Raw genomic sequence first — 19,128 nt, forward strand, 5'->3', positions numbered from 1 at the left:
TTATTAAAACTAATACTGCAATACAATGTTATTTTTTTCTGGTAAAATATGTTGGATTGCTTTCATGAAAGGACAGTTTTTCTACAGAAAGTACTCTCTGAGAATCAGTATTCGGGTTCACAGGCACTTGAAAAGCCAATGTGCAGGTGTGTTGCATTCAGAGCTATTGTAGTGGTCTTATCATTAAACCTGCAGTAGGCATTTATAAAATAAGGCTTTCATGGGTACTGGCTAAGTGTGATTAAAAATAATCATCTGTCTGATGAATGTTTTCCTCTGACTTTTGGCAGGATAACCCATCTGAAGTTGTGCCAGCGTTTACAGGAACACTGATGCCAGCAATTTAAGGATCTTCACATTCGGTCTCAGTGGTAAGTTCTAAAGATGCTATAGAATTCCATGCTAGAATTTTATTCCTATGGAATATTCTAGTCCATGTTAGCATATTACTGGTGTCTGTTAGGTTATATTACAATTGAATTTGTGTGAAAAATGAAGCACTTCCCCTTGACCAATACAACAATAGAGAGATAATAAGAACATATATTGATCTGTGAGAGATTGAGCTCAGGAGCTCAGAACACAAGTTCTGAGCAATTTTCCTCAGACTAAAATCAAAAGGGCTTTTTTATTGTCCTCTCTACTAATGTAACTGCTCTTAGAAGGTTTGACATTGTGTTTTAGAGAATGAACCATTGGGCAGACTCCAAAGAGAAAGTAAAATGCACAAAAAGGAAATCCAGTAGCTTCTTCTTGCTGAAAACAAAGCAATAAGTTGTAAAATTACAAATTATTTATTCTCTTCTAATGCACTCTCTGTTGTAATTAGTCTGATTCATCAGACCTTGAGTCAGATTTTCAAATACTGCTGTGAAGAAATTTGTAGGGAGACATAATCTATCTGCATCTTGAAGCACAGAAATCCTGCTGCAGAGATGGTTTCCCAGGTTTTGTAAAGGAAAGGGAAGAGAGGGTAGCTGCATCCTGCTGAACTTTTGTGTCATTTAGAAGAGACCTTCTACAGTAGCTGGGTAGAGTGAAATAACTCTTTAACTGGAACTCCTGTTGGTGCCTAAGTGCTCAGCTTTTTCAGGAAGAAATGCCTAATTTTAGATTTTATAATTTGTGATTGTATTGTTGGTCAAAATTATTCTCCCTGTTATGCGATATACCTCACGGAGTGTTTTGTGCCCTGGTGAGGTAGGAGGTGTGGGAAGTCACCCCACTCCATGTGACACTCCTGCACACGGCAGCCACTCAGGGCCACTGCTGGAGGCAGGGCCTGGCCAGCCCTTGGACTCACCTTGGCCAGTTGTGCTCACGCTGCTTTTAGGTCACTGTAATACAGATGTCAAGTACCAGCACTCCCAAGTACTTACAGTTACAGGCTATTGAAGTATATATTTTTTTGAATTAGATTATACTGCAAAAGCAGGAACTTTTCTGACATGGAAACATTCCTCTAGCATTATCATTAACCAAATACTTGAGTAAAATCACTGCTTCAGTTTAAAGATGAATTCAACAACAATAGTATTCCTATTCAGTCATGCTCTATTCATATAAAAAATGAGCATAATGCTGTGTTATCATGAATCCTTGAGACAGATTACATTTCATTATTGCTGGGTGACTTTTATAATGTGGGAATGTGATTCTAATAAAGGACAGTATCTCCCTCAGTGCATACTGTTCTAGCAATGTTCTTTATTAGAAATAAAAGAATACAGCATTCATATCATGTTTCTTGATCACATAACCAGTGTGCAGAACAACAAATTATCAAGGCAGTTTTCTAAGGAAACAATATGACCCTAGCAACACTATTCTTAACTTTTCAAATTGTTATTTGCCATTACTAAAATCTATAAGCGCTGTGACTTAGAGAGTTGAAAGTCAATGCTGTTCTGACAGACAGAATTCATGAAAGCCAGAAGTGACTGGACTAAACTACTAGATCTTTTTCCCCTGGAAAAAAAAGCAAGACAGTAATGACCTAGCAAAGGAAAATAAGAGAGCTGCATTTGTTGTCTCTTAGCTGAGGCAAATGAAAATCCATTATAAGTCATCTGAATCCCAGCCCTGACAAAACTCCCATTCACTTCAGCAAGAGCCACTCGGGTAATGGGCATTTAAGGACTAAAACTGGGTTAGATAAAGTCCTTTGGGATCTAGGAGAAAAATTTGGCAGACTAGAAAGACATAGAGGGAGAGAGAAAGAGGAACTTGCATATTCATGTTATCAGTAAATACATAGCATATGCCTCAGAAGGAGGAATGGCCTTCAGGGCATACAGATGACCAGCTCGCTTGTTGAACTCTTATGGAGTTTAAAAATAGTTCAATATTCTGTGCAATTAAAGGAAAGTGTGTATATGGATGTATGTTAAATGAGAAAAAATAGAGTGTTCCTTCTTCTGCCTTTCTTTATTTGACCATCCCTTCACACTTCATTTCAGCCTTTTTATGGGTTTTGTGTTCATAGTTTATTATATTTTCTTGAGGCAAGAAAGATTTTCAATCAGAAGTTGATGAATGTCCATATTAAATTGGATCCCTTTTTTAATTAAGTTCATCTAAATTTAATTTTGCAATTTTACTTCAGTAAACTCATCTGACTCCAGATGTTGAATGTGATTTTTCTATTCCTTCTCTCACATAATTTCACCTGTAAAAGATTTATGACTTAGAGAGGCATTTCTGAACACTTTTGAGTGTTTTTAGCATGTGTTTCATGATTGGTGGGTACACATGACCAATTAGCATCCAAAAATACCACTCTGCACCTCAGCCTTCTTTCAATAGCATGTTACTTTTATTACTTGAATTTTAAACAAATAATCAGCTTTTTAAAAAGCATTACCAATGCATTTTAAATGATAAAGGGATATTGAATTCTACAAATATTTCAAAAGTGAAAGAGTAGTCTTCAGAAGCTATAGAATTCCATGAGAAAAAATGTAAGAATGACTCACTTTGATTAAAGGAAATTCCAAACAATCTGAGAGGGTGGGTTTGGACCCTTTTCTCTCATTACAACTGTAGTGGTAAATTGTTTGGAACATGTTATTTGGACTTTGTAAGCATGGGAAGCATATACTGAAGTGCCTATTGGTCTTAAATATTTAAGATTTTCTAATTTTTTAAGATTTACTCATTTCACTAACAAGAGCAAAGGCATTGCAGATTTAACTGTCACTGCATACTTTTCATATTCTGTCATGGCTTCTGGATCAGTGTGAATGGCTCTAATTTTAAGAATTACCCAGAATCTGCTCCTTAAATCTGGACATATCTATTAACTTTCTATGTGACACATACAAGGCATTGTATCATGAAGGCTCTGCTTCTCATCAAAGAAACAAATACCCCAATTAAACTTTCAGATAATACTAAAAAGAGAATAGTCCAATTGTAAACAAAAGGGTGGTTGTATTCTTTTTTTTTCCTTCAAAATGAAATCGTTTTCCGTGAGATTTTTTCTGGTGTAAGCTTCTTGGTATATTAATTTGAAATATTTATCCATGCGGTCAATAAATCCAGTTCTGAGCATTTGTGTCAATTCAAGGCTCATGGCAGGTAAACTTCTGGGGGTGTGATTGGCAATGTGCTGCTCCAGGTTTGTTTGGAGACTTCTTCAGAACAAGTGGAGTTCCCAGAACCAAGCAGCAGCAATGCTAATATGAATCAACTTCTCTAGTTTCTCCTTTCATATTCCTCCAAGCCTCCATTATAGTACTTGGCACTGACTACAGGATTTGAGGAGGTGTTGTTATTGCTGTAGTCAGTGTGTTAGGGAAGGGAAGGGGTGAGTGACCAGCTGGGAGATGTCAGTGGCAGGTCTGTAGAGCTGTGTCTCTAATGATTTTCCATAGGAGTGGGGGAAGTCAGTTGCAGGGAGCTTCTCAGTCAGAGCAAGACAATAAACCCTGGAAATTTGGCTCTTCTTTTGTACTCAGACTCTGTCTTTCTGGTGAAAAAAAATGACCTTCTAGTGAAAATCTCACTTCTGTGAGTGTTAGATTTCAGCATCTTTCTCATAATGCATTTTACTACCTTTACATTAATTCATCTGTGTTTCCTAAAGGACTTTTCTCCATTCATCAATAGCAGGTGTGATTTGCTCGTTTTTCTAGCAAAAGAAAGAAACATAACAATCCTCCATTGGGTGAAATGCTTCTGAGCTTGAAAGGCCTCATGTGTGAGTCTGGATGGGACCCAAAGAAGGAACCACTTAGAAATTACAAAATGACACATTTTATGTTATTGTTAAATTGTCAAGATTTTCTGTAGATTTGCTGAGATTGTATCCATACAGGGTGTTTGCAAAGACTCTACAGAAGGGGATGTTAAACCTCCATGGTCTTAAGAATTCCTAATGACTGCCTGCCAATACGGCTGAATCCCGCAGGGTAATGGGGGGAATGCCTACCATGTAAATATAAAGGGGGTTATTTAGGAGACCCAGTGAGCTGTGAATTATTGCCTAGGTTGTCACAAAAAAAAAAAAAAGGAAAATGAGTTGTGAAGAGGAAAGAACGTGTACTGAGTTCTGAATAGCTTTGTAAGACTTTTTCTGCGCTAGATGGGGGAACTTATATGCACTCTGCAAAAAGAGATATCTGTTCTGTCAGATTGCAGATGCATCAGCCACCCAGATTACTGTGAAAAACCCATTAAAGAAACAAAACTGGGTTATTTTTATGCCTGAAAAATGCATGAATCAGAAGAAAATAATATTAGTTCAATAGTTGAATTTAAGGTATTTGTGGATCTGGTTTCTGGTGAAGTCAGGGAGAATATTTCCACTGCATTTAGTAGGACCTGGCCTGGGCCCTTGGAGATTAAGGAATTAAGAGCTGGATTGATAGCAGAGGTAGTAGAGACCTTCCAAGCCTGGTTGTATTGTGCATCATTAGCACAAAATAATTGAAATTATAAATTTAAAAATACTTCTAAAAAATTTCACTTAATGTGCTGAAGCTCATAATCTGTATCCCAAATGGATAGTCTGAAAATCTACCCTGTGCACTTGTATAACATTACATATATGCAAATATTTAATTTTTTAGTGGGAAGAATTTCATCTGAATTTTGAAACTCATCTTTCTGTTCACTTCAGGCACTTTGTCACAATTGAAGCAAAAAACCCTAGGGTAGTAAGATCTAAACAGGACATTGTATTTACTATATGAAACTCATACAATCTCTGTATTTTTTGTTCCATTATATTGTAACAGGAACTTAATTGCTCTCAGCATTTTATCTGTTTAAATGGAGCCTGTGGGTTTATAAGTATGGTGACAGAAAGAGCATATGAAATGAAGGAAACTTATGTCAGCTGTGTTAAGTTTTTGCAGCCACTTTCTTTAAGCAGGTCTGGCTAGGAATAATGTCTTGGTTTTCAAAATTCAAGCATTTTTTTATTTTTTAAATCCCACTTTCAGTAGAATAAATAAAATTTTATGCAAAAAAAGACTGACTAAAAGGGAACGGCTAAGACCGCAGAATGCTATGGAAAGGGTATTTCTCATGGAGATGATCTTTTTCGAGAGAAAGAGGTTTAATATTTTATTGCTGAAAATGAACAGCTGAAATTAACAGAAAAAGTAAATGGTTTTTTATCTACATTTGAAGGTGGAGTAGAATTCTTCAGATCTCTCAATAATTGTTGTTAAGAGCTTTCCCTTCTGAGCTGAGTGGTTCTAAATTACATTATTTGTTTTTCAATATGAATAAGATTTTCTTATCAGTTAGCTTACATATAATCATTCTTAAACACAGTTTTAGAATGAGATGAACCATGTCAGTGTACTTCCCAAGATGAGGAATGAATACCTGATGAACTTCATTCTTCCAAGATAAAAAATAATGCTTGACTTTAACATTTATTCCTGGTGATTCTGTTAAGTAGTGGTTATGGTGTAAGTTCTTGTTACATGTTCACCAAATTATATATAAAATACTGACATTCTTGTAAGTCCATTAGTACTGAAATATCCCCAAATATCTTAAAGATTTTTTTCCAAAAGAGATTTTATCAACAGAACTGTTTGAGAACATCAAAATATAATTAAAGGCAACAAATTAGACCAGCCAGAAAAGAAGATTTGGTTTTGAACAAAACCAATGGTTTTGGAATGTAAAATATGCACATATTTTTGAACCATTGCCTTATTTTTCCTAGGTTTCACCTGGCAAAGGTAAATGTGAAACTCTAGTCTGAAAGTAAACCCAGGCCCCGGGGGGAGGGAGAGATTTATGGTAGTAAGACAAAGCGAGGTAGTGCAGAGGATTTGGCATTAAGCTGAGTTCCATTTCCTCCAAATAGACTGTGAGATGACAGCCCAAACTCTGCGAGAGATCTTGGAAGGGTCTGTAGGCAACTGTTGGGATGCCTTCCATGAAGTGAGGGTTAGTCCTTTCCTGTTAAAAGAAATATGAAATAGGGTGTTTGGGAAAGAGCACAATATAAAGGGAGGTCACTAAGAATCTTACATGACACTGGTGCATTGTGACTATATGTTACATGTGCAGGTAGGATCACTTCAGAAACAATTCCCCCTTTTTACCAAGGTCTGAGTTAATGGCTTATTGGATTTCCATGTTATGGAGTGATGGGATGACACTGTATTCCGTAAAAAAGGGATCATTCTTCATTCATGAGAATTAATAGTACACAGTACCATGAAATCATTAATAAGTTTCTTTATTTTCTTTCTTACAAAATGTTCATAGTCAAAGTGCAAACAATAAGTAGTAATTTAAAACAAACAAACAAAAAACCCCAAAGAAACAAGCAGAAAAAAAAGCCCCCACAAAAACCCTTCTGGTCCTTCAATTGTATCTGTTACATGCTAGTGCAGAATTACTAATGAGAACATGTTTAGGTATAAATAAATCTTTTATCCTCATTATAACTCCACTGTGTTCCTACAGTGAAGTCATCCACACAGAGCTGATTATGGGTTGAAAGCCTCAATAGCCTCTTTTATTTATAATAAATATTGCATACTAATGTTAACAATGTCATTGTGCAGTGTCTCAATAGAGGATTATGACTTCATGTAATGTTAGCTTGATGTCTCTCCTTTCCTGTAATGGAGTCAATTTTCCTTACAGAGGAGATGAGAATCACTTATTCACAAATCTTGTAACAAATACTCTATGTACGTACTGTGTTAACCCAATATTAAGGTGGCACAACGAAGCTCAAAGACAGGAAACACAGAGTTGAAGTTCAGTGCCTAATTTACCCCTATTGTGTGCACTGATACGCACTTTTAAGTTAGAAGTCTCTATTTCCCCCCAGGTATTTGAAATGTGAATTACTAGATTTTAGGTGTAATTCCACAAATAGGTGTGTGGAATATTCCTAAAATATGTGTGATTGTACATAACAGAACCATAAACCTGATTTTGTGGCACACAGCTCATGCAAAGAGAGGATGAGATCTATTTATATTAATGAGCAAAGAGTAAGGCAATCTTCCATCAGCTAGCAGAGACAAACAGCACGTTGGGGAATAGGGCCCCATCTCAGGCAGCACTTAGGCACATGCTCAACCTCAATTATGGCATCAACGGGACTTGAGAAAAATCTTAAACACTGTGGAGAAAAAGGAACCTATGCATTGACATTAAGACTCATATTTATATAACAAAGCAAAATATTGAGTAAACGATGGCACAGTCCTTTGATGCATGTATAGAGATAGAGTGAAATATTAACATAATACAATTGGATGCTTAGCTCCTGAATGCCTTCAAAATAATTTATCTGACTGCTTGTGAGGGAAGTTCAGGCTAAGATGAAAAGCATAAATCCACCTAACAGCTAACAAATAATTCACATTAACTGAGGACATGTGCAGAATGCAGGATTTTATGATAACTAGAGGTCAGATTGTTACAGCTCTTGTGAAAATAACAGCTCATATTAGGGCAAGTCTGCAACTTAACATAAACAATAAAATTAAACGAGAATTAGCCTAAAACAGAATTTAGGTAGAAACATAATCCTTTTTAGTGGAATAGGATACCTCTGGTAGGAAACAATTTCAGAACCAATTGTATCATCCCAGTTTTTCACATCTGTACAAAAAATAGATATCACACTGCATAGACCAGTCCAAGTACTGAAAACACAGAGGTATTTCATGCAGAGAAAAGAATGTTTGATATTTGATATTATTTCTCACTTAAACTAAACTCATGTCTATATTTTCATTACAATATCACTTCTGACTGCAGTATAATCCTGCCTGGTTTGTCTGGAGATCTTGCAACATGTTAATATTTTTATCTATGTTACAAATATATTTTTCAAGAGCTATTATCTCAATTATTTATTTTAGGAACTGCTGGCTAGATTACCTTCTTTCTGCCAGTATAAATTTGGAGGTATTCCACCCATGCCAGAAGTCAACTTCATGTTTACACCACTGTGTCTATAAAGGATTAAGCTTTTACCCTCTGGCCTGTTTTCTAAGTTTGATTGCATGCTCACAATTTTATTTTTTTTTTATTTTCATATAAGTGTGTACTAATTAGGAGTAATTTTAAACTAGAGAATTGTGTGAATCGTGGTGGAATGAACAAAAGAGGCAATATGTACATGATACCCTGTGGCTGGAACAGATGATGGGCTCGTGTGTGCACAAAGGAAATTGGTTAGGAATTACCTGATATTTTTGCCTGTAGTCAGTGAAGTGACAGGAGCACAGGACTGAAATGAGTGTGAAAGGAGGGGAGCAGTGAACAAATGTGGTTCCAGCTCATTGACAAGGGAACATTTCAGGGGAGATGTGCAATGCTTTTGGTGCTCTGGTAGCATGGATGTGTTTACTGGCGAAATTCATTACCTCTGTGGTGTTAGCTCAGCTAAAAAAATGGACTTTTAAAAATTAACTCCAAAAAGACAGGTGTTTGACTTTGTGCAAAACTCTCTGTAGGATCTATGGAGTTCTAAATGTTTCTATTACCTCTGATTCAATTTTATGTCCCTTTTTTGAGTGGGGACTGTTCAGCTGGTCAGTCAGTCCCGGTGCGTGATCACAGCGCTTCGGGACTCTGCCCTCGCTGCAGGAGGGCTCAGGCTCAACAGTCTTGCAGTTTTGGCATGGGGTAAGTAACCAGGCAAATGAGAGGCTCAGCCATTTTCACAACATAAAAATATTCCAGAGGGATTTTCCTTCAAACTTTAGAAATACCTGCTGAATCATGTCACAACCCAGCACAAAAGCTGCAGGTTTTGAGAATTTAAAAATGAGTGAAAATGGGGGGTTTTGCTGAGATCATTTTGCTGTTTCCAGTTTATCAGGTGCATTTCTAACTGGACATCTGCCTCTTATAACAGAGAACAAAAGCTCCCTCTGAGTGAGGGAATTCCCCATTTCTGCAGGTTCCCTCTGGCCGTGTTGGTAGACATACATGGAGGAGCCTCCATGAAAAGGCCCAGAGCTCTGGTCACTGCTGGAGGCCACTGAGGGATGGTGATTCTCTCCACTCTCCCACCCAGGAGTGATGCTGGGCACACATTACAGCCTCTGCAGTGAGAGCCACACATCAAAGGATTCCTTGTAAACCAATAATTGACTTCATGTTCAATTATATGCCCAAAAATTGCCTGAAAATCGGTGTTCCAAGAAAACAAAACAAAAAACACCCCAAAAAACTAGTTCAAATTTTGCTCTTACTATACTCATCACAAAAATCTCCCCAAAAACTGTCTCTTGAATAAATAAGCCTCTGCTTACATAAATAAAGGAGCAATATTTAGATTCCAGTTCAACATGTCGGAGAAATTTGGCAAATCTAATGTTTTCAAATCAATTTGGTATGTGTTACGAGACTAATGCCTGTGGAAAGGTTGCTCTTTAATTTTTCTTCTTTAAAAATGTAAAGGAGAAAGAAGAAAGTTAGCTTTGATAAACAGAAAAACAGTGCTTTAAATAGCTAGAGCAGTGATAAGGCAAAGAGCTTCTAAATAAATGAGGTGTGAAAGGGGTTTTTTTTTAAACTCCAAATGAAAGTTATGTATTCATCAGAACAGCTTTAAATTTTGTGAAACAGAACAGCAATATATTTTACAGTTTTGAGCAAGGAAGCAGAGTCTTGCCATTTTAGAATATGTACAACATCTCTGGAAAGAAGACAAATATTAATATCTAAAGCACTTTCACCTTGACTATAGAAAATCTATAAGATAGAAGTAATTTTGATTTTGCCAGAATCAGAGGACACTGGAATCTGGAGTTTGATAGAACTGTTCTGTTGGATGGGAGGTTTGCCTTTCAGTTGTGTTTGATGTGATATTCGATTCATTTTGCCAAAATATTTTATGCCAAGTATTGCTATTAAATCTTTTATATTGCAGAGAGTTTTGTCAACAGACACACAAGGATTGGGTTTTAAGTGGAGTTAATAATTGAACTCAGAAAAGAGAAACACTGGGGGAGTTCTCTTGTACAAACAAACCACCATGCAAGCTTCAGCCATTTCTATAATTATTACCCCGTTTTCAGAATAGTGTAGGTAAAATATCAAATCTGTCTCTCCCTCTGATCTCTATTCATATGTCTTGTAAAACCTTTTAGAAGAAACAGATAATTAAAATAGAAAAAGCCATGTATTTGCTGCAGCTGCTGGTGTATTGAGTCTTTTGAAGTTTGCTTTAAGCAATTATATCTGAGCACTTCTTTCGGAAGCCTAAGAAATAACATAGAAATTTCTAAGATTTTTTTTCCTGACTCTTTTCATTCTTTGTAAATACTATAATGAGAGATTAAATATTAATTCATGTAGCCTTTGAAAAACAAATTTTAAAAGGAAAAAGGGTTTTCATCGAAAAAAGTAGTGTCCTGCCTTTTTCCCTGTAGCCTCCAGCATGTCCAAAACAGTGACGTTTTAAAATAGTATTTTTAATTGGTGTTTGTGGTTTCATTTTACTATTTGATTTGCATTGTAAATATGGGCATCTCTTAAATGGTAAATATATATATTGTGTCTCTTCAAAGGTAAATATCTATTGCAGAGGTGTGGTTCAGTGTTTTTGTTATTACTGTGCACTCAGGTGTGTGTAATCTCTGAGCACAGATTAGCTTTGTAATGAGAGCTCCTGATAGTTGCAGCTATTTGGCATAGTAGAGAGAAGTAAGGGCAAAGCTGCACATGGGTTGTACTGAGTAATGTTTAGCAGATTTTCCTGTGGTATTACTGAAACTCTAGCTTATAATTCTTAAAGCAAGATCTACGCTCCATCACCAAAAGCAGTGAGGTGTGGTAGTCAATTGTGGTTGGGATGTGGGAGAGAAAATCTGTGGCCCAATCCAGGATAAGAAATAGATCATAGCCTGACAGGAGGGCAGCTCTTGCTACCTAATGAAGCTACAGTTCCTAATGAGCTTGTCCTCCTGAACCATTGAGGATAATGGATCTATGCAATTCTGGAGTCCTTTCCCCATTTCACAGAGCCCAGGCCCAACTGGGAGGCACTTTGACATTTAAGGATGAGTGCCATTTTCCATTGCTGACACTTCAGTTAAAATGATTTGTCCTTGTGTTTCTTATTTTCCATAGTAATCACTGCCATAAGTCTGTGTCCAGTGGCATTTGACTGTGAAAGTGACACCCACACCAGGGAATATGTCTGGGAAAGGAGCAGACAACATGGCAACTGTCACTAAAGTAGCATCATCCCTGGTGGGTCTCTAGCACTCTACCCCAAACATGCAGCATGGACCAAAAATTCAACCTGCAACCTCAAGCCCTGCAGCTCACCAGGCCACTGCTGGTGTGGATTTGGAATAAAGTGTTAGGTAGTGGTCCTGTCTTCCTTAACACCTGATCAGGAGTGCCAGGTGGGTTCTCAGGTATCCTTTAGGAGCTGGTGGTAGGGTACAACAGCACTTGCTGCTGGTCATTGCCTTTCTTTGGGTAGGCTGATGGCTTCTTGATACAATTGGCCGGGCAGCACAGCACGAAAATCACAGTATGGATGCCACAGGTCTTACAGGAACTGCTCTTTGGATGCTATGTAAGAGTTTTACAGGAACTCTAATCTGGCAGCACCCAAAAATATTCATTTTCCCCACTGCTTGCTTTGGCTGCTGCTGTTCCTGCTGTGACTATAACCAGCACCAAAACCTGACAGAGCCTGCACCTGCCTGCTCACCATGCAGCACAGAGGAAGGCCAGACAAGGAGTAATCCCAGTAAATGTTATTTAAGAAATTTCTGTGCCACTTGTGCAGTTCCCTGGATATGACAGATAAGACTTAACAGTGACTCTTGCAAAAAAAAAAAATACAATTCAATTTCATGTTATTTTAAGGAAGATGATGGGACTACCTTAAACTTTTGGAGTGTCTATAAAAGAGTATAAATAACATCTCTCTGAGCTGTTTTAAGCCTTTTAAAATTTGTATTAATCACACAGATTTCTGTAATGAACAACAGCAAAAAAATCCTTCCAGCAGAGAAACTTCTGTTGCAAGTACTCAAAAATAGATCCGTTCGCTGAAATTTCCAAATTGGAAATTTTATTTCCATATCACTTTTTTTTTTTTTCTCCCCTCTCAGAGAAAACTTAATAATTAGACTCTGTGCTAACCTGTAAGGGCAGGCATGGTGTGGGAAGGTGGCTCTTCCAATGCAGTGGGTGACTCCAGGAGATGGAGCTGAAGAGCAGCAGGATGAAGGAAAACACCGTGACTCATCAGCCCACCCACAGACAGGAGTGAGCCCTGGGGCTTTAGTTTAAATGTAAAGTGCTTCTTCTGAGGGAGCTACCCATGGAACCCCGCATCCTAGATCGCTTTGTTGTGCACAGAACCACTGTTTGTGTGGCCCATGGTAAAGAGCAGAACCTGTGTATTTTTAAAATAAAGGAGAAACACAGTCCAATTTATTACCCAGTCCAACTAGCAGCTGTTTTGGGGACAGTATGAGGACAGACATCAGGAGGCTGATGTTGAAAATACAGTCAGTTTTACCCAGGGACACTTTATTTCCAGGAACATGATGTGGTCTTCAAACACTTGCTCTAGTCCAGCTGCAGAGAATCCTGGGGTACAGAGACTTCATGTAGCCAAGGTTTCTTCACCTGTCACTCGTGGGGAAGGAGACATTTGTGAATGTAAATCCCTGGGTTCAAATCTTGAGAAGCCTAAACAATCCCGGAGTGTCTGGGTCTTGCACCCCTGTGAGTTCCCAGAAATCACCACCAGGAGCTCTTACTGTTATTTTCATTTTTGCCTGTATCATAACATCCAGATGTCCAGCAGATACAGTAGTGCCGTGCTGGCATTGATAGGTAAGGAATATTTTTATGAACAGAAGTGGAAACAGCTGCTCTGTAATGGTTCTGAGTTACCTTGAAACATGAGCAGAGAAAATGCAATGTGCCTCTTGCCTACAAAGTCCCTCTGAGGCTTTAAGTTTCAATCAAAAGGTTTTACTCTCCAAAAATTACTCCTCACTTAAAAAGAGGAAGGATGCCCTTTGCTGCTTTTGCCTAGAGCCCAATATCTTCTGACATTCCATGGCAGCTGTAGCGACACTCTTCTTAATGCAAAGAACATCTGGGCTGCCTGCAATTCTGGGAGAGAAGTGTCAAAAGTGTCATAGACATCCTTGAGCAAAGAAGGATCTTCACTTTTATTACACAGAAGTGTCAAAAACAGCATTATTGAACATCAGGTTGCAATTTGGCAAGCAGAATGTAAGTCTGAATAGATGTGACAAAACCCCTTCTAGGAAATTGCTACTTAGTGTTATTTTTTCATAGTTTAAAATTAGCATTTAAAGGAAAAGCACAAATGGGGAGCCTCTAGGTAACCCTGACAATGACAGATCCTGGCATTCTTTTTTTTTTGTGCTAACTTCACAACCTCATTGCTGTCCATTGAGTGACTGAGATTGATTAGATCATTGTCATCATCGGTGAGATGCACTGCATTGATCCAGCCTCACTCACAAAGCCAGCTCATGTGACACAGCTAATTTGACATAATTGAAAGTTCCAGCTCCAGAAGGTCACTGAGCTGGACTCAGGACACTAGTTATCATTTTATCCTTGGAACAGGGTCAACTCTCCTGAGAAATACGATGGCGTTTTGTCACACTCTTAATAGTTTCTCCATGGTTTCTGTAGGATAAACCCAGGCTTTCATACTTTGATTGAATTTTTATGGTGGACAGAAGATAATTATCACCTCTTAATGCTAAATATTTTTAAGTCAGATTGAGCTCTTTGTTTCTTAGTCAAGTACAATTCTACTAAGAACAACATTAGATAAGGACAAAAAAATGTCTTTAGATAGGGGTGGCAGTGTGAGACACATCATGAAGTACTTAGCTTCCAAAGGAAAATATGGCACTAGTTAAAAGTTTGTTGGAACAGTGTTGAGCTGTCTTTGTTACCACATCCCTCTTTCCCACCTTCCCCTCTTTTCCCATTTTCTGCTGTTCTCTTCTGAAATTTGAGTGCTGCAGTCGAGATGTCGGGCTGAACCAAGTTTGAGGCTGTGGACTTGAGTAAACCCAAAGGTCGGGCACAGTCAGAGAACAGGGGAGTTGTAGAAGGACCTGCAGACAGGCATCGAGGCTGGCGTGTCAGCTTCTGAGCACTGCCAAGTGCTGCAGCAAAACTCCTCTGAACAGGGTCCATGTTCCTGGTGAAAGGTTGTGCCTTCAGCAAAATGGCCATCGGGCCATTTGCTTCATGCTTTAAGATACACACCAAAATCCCACATCACTTTCAAAGATGTATGGTTTATGTAAGCAGAGCAGTATGACAATGCTTGTGTAAAAATTCTTTTCTCTTAAAGAGAAACACTGAATGTTTGGAAAAAAAATGTTTCTTTTTACTCAACAGAATTCAGTGGGCAAAGCTAGGAATATAAAAGTAGGTATTACAATCTGTGTCATTGCTTTGTTGGCCCTTTGCTCAGAATCAAATTAGAAGCTTATCCTTTATTTCTTTCCTTGTATTTGCTGTTAAAAAGTTGGCATATCCCAATAACTCCCATTGCTTCCCATTCCAAATGCAGGTCTAAATGCCAGCTTTCTAACAGTGAATGTCATGTATAATTTCTCAAAGAAAAGAAAGTGCTTGATAAAATCTCTGCAATCGTTTCTTCTTGTTTAGTGTTATTCATATTAGGGTTTTATGTGTTCTCAGGCTTTGTTGGTTCCTTGGGTTTTTGGTAGCGTTTGTTGGGTGGATTGGGTTTTTTAATGGAGGCTTGCCTTTGCTCATCTGTAAAGCAAGCAGAAAAGGAGAGGCACCAAGGTGCTAAAGTATGAATAAATAAAGGGAAGGACAGCTGTGGTGCTGTTGTAGGACAGAGGCTTGACACAACTTTTTTGTGATGAATTATTGTATGATAATTTCTGAGTTGTTTAAAGGTGATTTGTGGGGAAGGATTTTCACAAATTTAGCAACAAAGAATTGATACAAGTTTGGCAATACATTTTTAATGATGATTAACAGAACAGTGAGTTAAGATACCTGGTTTATAGAAAGACATATAGAAAGTAAATAAATCTTTATAGAATTTTTCTTTTAAAAATCTTGTATTTTGATGTATGCATAGAAACAGGTCATACATCCATGTTAAATACATAACTCTCCAAAAATACAGGTCTAATGCAGGCCAAAGGTAAATGACAAGCAATAATTACTTTATCTTTTGTAAGTCTTTCAAAAGTTTAATCCTAGCAGCTTTTAAAACATAACTTGAAATCGACAAATCCCACTGGGCTGCTATTTATAGTATCCTAATTTTCAAAGAAAGCAAATCAGGCAACTGTTTTTAACATGAATAATATTGCTCCCAGCACTCTGTCTCCAGCCCACACATTGTGTTTTTTGGCATGATCGTGGCAATTAAAAAAAAAATAAACAGCTCCTTTTAATTTTTTTTTATACAGCCAATGCTGACACAGCTGGCAGAGAAACTCAGTGAAAGGTAAACATTCTGCTCAAAATGTAATCTAACATATTGTTGTGTTTAGTTGTTAAAATGTAATTTTCCTGAAAGAATATTTTGAAAGTAAGTTTTGGGGTTTTTTTTTAAATAGAATTTCTAGTATATTGAAATCTGATTACAAGAAAGATTATTAGTCTTTTGAAGCAATAGCATTTGTGACACTGGATATTCAGTCAATGGCTTATTGAATTTTTAAAAATATTCTTAACAAAAATCAGGAACAAAAATTAGGTATGATGCTTTGTCCTTCAGCAGAATATAATAGTCTGAGCTAGTAAAATCAATTTCTTTTAATAAAATTCTGCCAAAGCAGGAGGTTGAATAATAAATGTCTTCAACTATTTAAAGGGAAGAAAAAACCTAACAGAATTAAGAATAATTTCTTATTTGCTTCAACAACAAAAAAAATATTGTCTATTTCCATATAGTCTCACGCTCATTGTCTGGCCTAATTACTATGAGCATGTATAAAATGAGATTATGGAATCATAAATATTTCTAGAGAAATAACAGGAACATACATGTTCTCTGTAACTAGAGAAAACACATGAACATATTTCTTTTAGGCAAGGGACTTAGGTAAGTAATTATCTGTCACACATGCCCAGAAGTTCTCGATGTACTTTTATTTTTAAAAGTCACAACTTTGTGTGATTGCTTATGATTAGGATGCTGCAGTTCATTATTTCACTCCAGTTGGAGGCCAATGCAGAGGCAGCCCAGCAGAGCTGGGACTCGTGTGCTCTGCAAGGCTCGGGAGGATTCTGAGCAGGAGCTGGGTGGTTCCTGTGTGTTGCAAAAGCCACCTCTACCCCAAAGCGTGACCTGCTGCTCTTGGGACAGCCCTGTGGGAGGGGTGCATAAACAAACAAGTGCAGGAGGCACCCAGGGTAAGTGCTGGGGAAAGTCCAGAGTTTGTTGTGGCTGCATGCACAGCACTCAGCACTTACTGAGACTCCTGGTTTGCTCGCCTGAGGAGTAAGAACAGGAGATGTGCTGCTCTGTGCTCCATGAGCAGTGGGACTGTGTCTCTCCCAAGCCATTGGAGTGGCCACCATTATCTGGTGTTCCTGTCAGCTTGCCTTCAATTGTTTTTAAAATGATTTTTTTTTTAAATCCACCTTTTCCTCTCACTGATTACCAGTATATCATTGGTATCAGGATCTTCTAACTCCCAGTTGTTTCTCCTCTCAGACTGAATGGTAAAATGAGCAGGTGTGCTGCAAAAGAGGTATCTGCCTTTTATAATCTGTAAATTGCCTTCTGGGTACAAAGTTTGAGTGTATGGATTTAGGCTTATAAGAGCAACTGAACAGTCATTTATAATGTGTATAACATGAGGTGAAGAGAAGCATTTAAAGTTTAGAGCGACCTTCAGTAGAGAAGAAAATTGTCTGGTGACTGCTATTGTTGATCTTGGAACGTGTTTCAGATGTTAGGTGTGGACTTTATATCACCCTCGGGGCACTTAATAACAACTAAACGAGCATTAACTGCTGAAGTCAGTGGAGTTTTATCAGTGTGAATCCAGGGGCATTGTTGTCTTTGTCTTGTCACAAAATAAGTTCAAAATAATGGTGCAGAAAAAGAAGTGGAAGAGAAACATTCTAAGGTGTGATTCTCCAGTTATTCCATCCTGTTACACCAGCACATTTTTGAACTGAACTTGTCCTGTCTGACCAGCAAAAGTGTAATGCAAAATATTTCCATTGAATAGAACATTCTTTCTAGTGAAAATACAATTAAAAGGGAAAGAGAGATTTACAGGATGGTGCTAATCCTGGTATTTTTGTCTAACTAGGCTTTCAGCAACCTGTGCATTCTCTTTTCATGGAGATCATCATACCTGGCTTATTATTGTAAAAATAACAAAATCCCAGGAACATCATACATTTGTTTCATAGGAAGACTCAGTTGCCCTGATCTGATTCTTATATAAGAAAAAATGTTTCAATACAACCTAAACTGTTCGAATGGGGTTATCTGGGGGCATCCCCCATCAGATTTTCTATTGATTCCTAATCTGAGCAGATATGCCCCACACAGCTTGATGCCGGTGCCTTTGAGAAGAGTCATACCTTTGCTGTCCTTACTGAGTTTCAGAGCAAGCTCTTTGCCAAATACAAAACCCAAACACGATGACTAATAAAGTGAACTGTATTGTATGAATCCCATATGCAACTGACCTTCCAGGAGCAGAACAACTAAAAGTTTGATGTGCTCCTGTCTGCTGGTGACAGCACCTTTGGCCAGGCTTTCAGAGCCATCGATACCTGTTTGTCTGCTCTCTGCTGATGTTCTTAGCTCACAAAAGGCCTGCACACAGGGAAAGGTCATCCGTGCTGGGTGTAGTCCTGTGAGCAGGTCAGCAGCTCTGCCTCCTCCCTGATACTTCCCAGTGAGCAGGCTGGAGCTCCCTGCAGGGCTGCCCGTGATGGACAGCAGGCTCTGCTTTTCAAGTGTAGCCCAAAACCAATAGGAGAGGAAGTATTATGCAATGAAAAAAATTAAGTCATTTGTAATATACAGTAGTGTGATGATTATGGACTCCATATCAGACCCATGTGAAATGAAGTTGTTGATGTTAAGCACAAAAATATCTGAGATAATTTTACATCCATTTGAAACAAAAGGAGAGGGGGAACAAAAAAGGGAAAAAGCAAGGGATCAATATCTGTTTAATAGAAAAAGACAGCATCTGTAGGAAGAAAATTATAATTCTAGGGTTTTTTTAAGACTATTAAAAAGAATAAAGAATAAAAATAGAGTTGGAAAAAGCAATAAAATCTATAAACATTAATTCATGGCCAGTTTTTTTGAAGTATATGACATTTTTTTCCACAAATCCACTAACAGGGTTCTAAATATGAGTGAGAATAGCAAATTGCTTTTTCCATCTCTTGGATCTATAGCTTCACCTCTACACTTGAATGAAAACATTAACCATCAGGCAGATACTTATTTCTTTTGTTTATGCTTAGCCTCGAGAATTTTTCAGCTGAAATCCATAATTAAAATGTTTAATAGGCATGGTAAGTGTTATAAATGCAACTTTGTTAAACATGGATTATATGTACACACATACACACACACACACACACACACACACACACATATATATATATATATCTTGG

The 19,128-nt window shown here is 37.8% G+C and overlaps 1 protein-coding gene across 1 annotated transcript in view; it reads left to right on the plus strand.

Moving 5' to 3' along the window:
• Positions 1–290: 290 nt before the first annotated feature.
• SEMA6D (semaphorin 6D) overlaps positions 291–19,128 on the plus strand; it is a 130,104-nt gene continuing 111,266 nt past the window's right edge. Inside the window, exon 1 of the mRNA XM_038147365.1 lies at positions 291–371. The gene's annotated coding sequence lies outside the window, so the exon portion shown is untranslated. The remainder of the gene's footprint in view (positions 372–19,128) is intronic.

This window comes from Motacilla alba, chromosome 10 (genome assembly GCF_015832195.1).
Source record: "Motacilla alba alba isolate MOTALB_02 chromosome 10, Motacilla_alba_V1.0_pri, whole genome shotgun sequence".
Classification (NCBI taxonomy): Eukaryota; Metazoa; Chordata; class Aves; order Passeriformes; family Motacillidae; genus Motacilla; species Motacilla alba.